Raw genomic sequence first — 5444 nt, 5'->3', positions numbered from 1 at the left:
CCTATTTCGGACCATTGAGAAACCCTAGAAACCTTCACCTATAAATACCTCACTTCTACTTCTCATTCTTGCTTTTTCACTCTCTCACAAATTCTTACTCTCATACTCTCTTGGAGCAACAAGGTTTCGTGAGCAACAGTCGCGTATGCAACAGGCAACTTCAGTTGGTAAGCAACAAGCAGCCTAGACACAACAACAAGTTTGGCTCAACAACAACCCAATTTTCGAAAATAACCTCTTGAGCCACAAGTCATTTCGTGTTCCAAAACCCTAATTTGGCTCAACAACTTCCTTATTTTCGAAAATCCACTCTTGAGCCACAAGTTTGTTGTTGCAAAACCCTAATTTGGCTCAACAACTTCCTTATCTTCAAAAATTCATCTCTTGAGCCACAAGTTTTTTTTCCAAAACCCTAGTTTGGCTCAAGAACCCTAGTTTGGCTCAACAAACCCTAATTGTGATCAACAAGGATTTTGGATGCCCTCTTGAGCCATCACTTATTTCGAAATCCTTCTTGATCCTCAACAACCCTCTCTTGATCATCAAGTACTTTTGAAATTCCTCTTGAGCCATTCATGATCAACAAGGATTTTGTGTGCCCTCTCGAGCCATTCGTGATCAACAAGGTTTTTGTATCCCCTCTTGATCCATTTGTGATCAACAAGATTTTGTGTGCCCTCTTGAGCCATTCGTGATCAACTAGGATTTTGTATCCCCTCTTGAGTCATTCCATAATTTTGCAACTCCTCTTGACCCACAAACCCTAATTGTGCCTTTTCTTTCTTGAGCCACAGTTAACTTCGTCATCAAGCAAAAAAACCGCATACACTCTTGAGCCTTCCCTTCTTGCCTCATCAACGCAACTCCTCTTGACCCTCACACTCTTTTCCTTCGTGATCATCAAGCAAAACCGAGGATACGTTCTTGAGCCACACTACTTTTCTTGTTCCACACTTCTATTCGTGATCAAGCAAACCAAGATACCTGTTGCGCAATATTTTTTTTTTCTTCTTCTCTTGAGCATCAAGATCCTACTTGCGCCATATCATCTCCTGCTGATCCAATCTCTATTGCACAATATCAGGTTTTGGCGCAACATCTCCTACCGATTGAAATCTTGTGAGAAGCCAACATGACTTCTTGCGACATCTGTTATCTCACGTTCACCTGGATCGACGCCTTCCCTCTATATTATATTACGTCGACTCCTTGGCGCATCCAACATCAGAGTAGCTATTGGCGCTTCAGAGTTCGATTAACATCTTGGCGCATCAAAGTTCGACAAGACATTGCACATCATGAAGTCTCCTTCTTTGTGAATCTGCTCATATGCTCGATACACCCAAAAAACCCCTGGCACGCCTTTTTTTTGGCGCAACACCCTAACTGATAGCCTTCTCTTGCGCCATACTCCAATCCTATGTGTGCCATCCCTACTCAACCCTCGTGAGCATCATCCCTTCCCTGGTTTTTTTGGCGCATCATACTTTCAGCCTTCTCCTACCAAAAACACTCTCTTACGCCACCCACATATTTCAACAACCCTTGGCACGTCATCTCCTCCTTAAAACGCCTACTTGCGCCACCTATTACATACCCCACCCATTCTTCTCAAGTGATTTCCCTTTCTCTTTTATATCTTGATCGTGCACCATCCTCTTAATTTCATGGGATCCAAGTTTTATTTTTGGCACATCTGATCTCTGAGACTCCGTTGGTGCAACATCAACCCATTGGTACATCACTCATTTCATTTCTATCTTATTCTTGGCGCACTTTCTTCTTTCTAAAAGACACTCGGCACACCTGCTCAAATTTCTATGTGTATGTGTTTTGATGAATGCATCATCTACAGGATTCACCTTTTTTTTCCCTTCTTTTGTTGCTTCACGTAAGATCAATTCAAGCCCCCAGTACCTTTTTGTTTTAAAAATCACGTCAAGACAGTCTCCATTGTCAGGCTCATCCTCCATCAGCACCTTGTTTATCCCCGTGAATGCATTTGACAATGTCAAATATCCACGAACATTAAGCTTTTCTTCTTCTTCCCTGTTGCTTCGATGTGCCATGCATACGACTCAACACCATGCGTCTAAGTAGAAGCCCCCCCCCCTACCGGCGCAGCTTGGTCTCTAGAGGAGCAGACCCACGAATGCATCCCCTAAGTATCATGAATCGAGTGCAATTCACGATCAACGCTTTCTTTATTCTTTTTGCTTCAAAACCACAAGATTTCCTAGAAAACCCTAGCGCCTTGTGATCGAGACTGTTCAGCCTCCCTAACGCCTTCATGATGGAAATCACGACTGGCATGGTTCCCTTTAGACCTCACGGGTGCACCATCCCTCTCCAACACCGGAGAACCTCTCTTGACCTAATCTCCTCTCAACCTTCTTTAGGTCAATTTTTGGAGAAGAAAGTATTCAAACCCTAATGTTTTGTGGGCTTGTCGACCCCTTATCAGTGTCTTACGTTGGGTACTAGTTTTCATGGCCTATACAACATTTTTTTTAACACACTTGTTGTGACATTTTTTTTGACACCTGCATGTTACATCTTTTGTGACGGTCCTGTTGTCACCAAAGGGTTATCAAAAACAAGGCTTCACAAACTTTTTATGACAATAACTTTTTTTGTGACCCTTGCATGAAGCATTTGTGACAGTTTTGGTGTCACAAAAGGTACATCCACGTGGTAGTGTGATAAAAAAAATTCATACAATTTTTTTTGGTTCACACACTATCACACACATGCACGAATTTTTTTTCATATTCTTTTCATTTTATTTTATTTTTTATTTATTTTTTTTGTTTTATTTTATTTTATTTTATTTTATTTTACTTTTTTTTAACTTTTTTATATACCTATCTCTTGGATAAGGCGTCAACAAACACTATCATAATTTAAATTTCATATTTGTCGGGTTTTTAGTGTTTATTTGATATTCAAAGGATATTCATAGATTTTTTTTATCCAAACCTATTTTGAAAATATCATTTATGATAAAAAAAATTATATTTTTTATTTTTTAAAATTTTGTTTTGATACGCTATGGTCCTATAAGGCCTAGACCTAGCAACTTTGTTTTATCATAACATTAGGTCATATGATTTAGCAAAATATCAAAGTTTTTATCTATTTTTCAGTTTGTTGAAAATGATCAAGTCTTTTATTGTTATTCAACACTTGATTTTTTCTTCAAACTTCTGGCCTAAATAAAACACAACACGAGTTTGCAAGTTATTCCTATCTGTCACTTTACTTTCCTATCTTGATAAAACAAATTTTTGTCTAGATCGTGCAAATTCGAACATATTTTTTTTATTCAATTAAAAAAAAATTCGATTGTCATGTTGACAGTTCATATTTTCTTTAACCAAAATTTTCATGTTCGAGGAACACATACTCTCGAGTAATTTTTAAAGTTTTTTTTTGTGTATCTGCTTCAACAGAAAATTCCATTGAAGCAGAGAGGAAACTGTTAAATCAATATTTTTCCTTTCGCACACTTTTTACAACTCCTTATTTCAGTAACCATCATATAGGGGGAAACTGTTGGAAAATATTTTGATGTGATTGTCACTTGAAATAAGTTGAGCATTGATTTACATTTTCTAATAAAAATTATCAGAATCTTTCAGGTTGGAAAGATATTGAAGATTCAACAAGTGTTTGAAGAACCAGATGTTGGAGCACTTGAAGCTTACATGAAGCACCTGCTGTTGAAATGGATCACTTGCTGAAAGCTAGTTGGATCATCATGATCTAAGATGGCACATCTAGATCATATGTGGAGCATCAAGACATTGATGGATCATCTAGAATATTGATGGCTCATTAGAAACATTGTTGTCTCATCCACAACTCTATGGCTCAACAAGAGTTGATGACTCAACAGGAATACTTGGTGGCTCAACTCAAGTCAATGGATCAACATGATCACATTGATGACTCAATAAGACTGCACATGGCACATCATGTACAATGAAGGCACGTCCAAATGCTTAAAGTAACATGAATTTCGTTCATGACCCATCATGAACATGTGGTGATACATCTTCAAGTTCAAGACACGGTCCAACATTCAAGAAACTACTCAACATGATCAACAACACTTCTGGAAGTTGATGACATCTAAGAAGACAATTGAGCAACATGATGCTCATGTTGCTCATCACGTTTTCAATGTTGAACAAGAAGGTTCAAGAATTATGAAGACTCATAACTTGGATGGAACCCTAACGGAATACTAACGGAATTGGAATATTCCATCCATTCTCCGTTAAGTAGGGTAAAGGTGTCAACTGATGACTAAGCCATGATGACGTGTCAACACCTGATTGGTCAAGCCATGTCATGGGCTTTTCCAAAGCCTATAAATAGGCCCCTTGGGATCTATTATAAAGTGGCTCTTTCTGCTCTTCTGATCATTCCTGCTCATTCTGCACAATTGCTGCTTAGATTAGTTTTCAAAGAGCCATTTGAGTGTTTTAGCTTGTCTATCATTCAAACACTTGTAACTGATTCTTGATGAATATGAGACACTTTTGAATCATTGATATTGAACATATAAAAACGTTTTTGTTATTAACATGGTGATTCACAACACTTTATTTTCCGCATTACTTGCCACTTGACGATTTTGAAACTTTGTTTCAGTATTTTCAACACTTTATCTATCCAAGCGTCGTATTGTCAGTCCAAATGAGTCTACATTGTCTAGTCCATTAGTCTTAGTCCTTTATGGCTACCAACACATTGAACACAGAGTTTAGACAATTCAGCTATAGTGCATTACACGTTTTTCATTTGCCCTTTATCACTAACTCATATCACTTCCCAAAATATTGTCACAAATTTATTTTTGTAAAAGTAAAACAAAATGAATGAAAATAAGAAATACTAAATAAAATTGAAAAGAAATTTCAGTCTTCGAAATGTATCATCTTAAGAAATCCTACAAGCACGATCTTGGTTTAAAAAAAATAGGTTTTTGGACGATTGAAAATCAGCATCATTATCACAGAGAATAGAAGAGTCAAAAAATTCAAACCGTAATTCAGCAATTGATGTAATCCCCATTTGTGATCTTTCCTTTTTCCTTTCCTGCAAAGGACACATGCTCTCCATTAAAATTCTAAATGTCATGCAGACGAGAGATGTCTCCTATCATGTGCCTGGAACAGCCACTATCAACATACCGAAGTCTGATGATATTCCTCCATATCTGCTCTGGCACAAAGTGCGGGATTAATTGGTTTAGGGAACCCAATCCATTTTGAAACTGGATTGACCTTTGTCATCTACTCGTGATACGCGTTCCCAAGTCGTCCTTTTTATCAAACACGTAAAATGAAGAGATGTTAGAATTTTTCGGTGGTTTGGGAGTGGGAACTTTTGGTACCCATCTGTAGTCAGGTTTAACCATTTTCTTGTTTAATCGG

The sequence above is a fragment of the Lactuca virosa genome, chromosome 1 (genome assembly GCF_052849685.1).
Source record: "Lactuca virosa cultivar CGN04683 chromosome 1, Lactuca_virosa_CGN04683_v6, whole genome shotgun sequence".
Classification (NCBI taxonomy): Eukaryota; Viridiplantae; Streptophyta; class Magnoliopsida; order Asterales; family Asteraceae; genus Lactuca; species Lactuca virosa.
The sequence above is the reverse complement of the archived record's forward strand: the minus strand, read 5'-3'. Positions refer to the sequence as shown.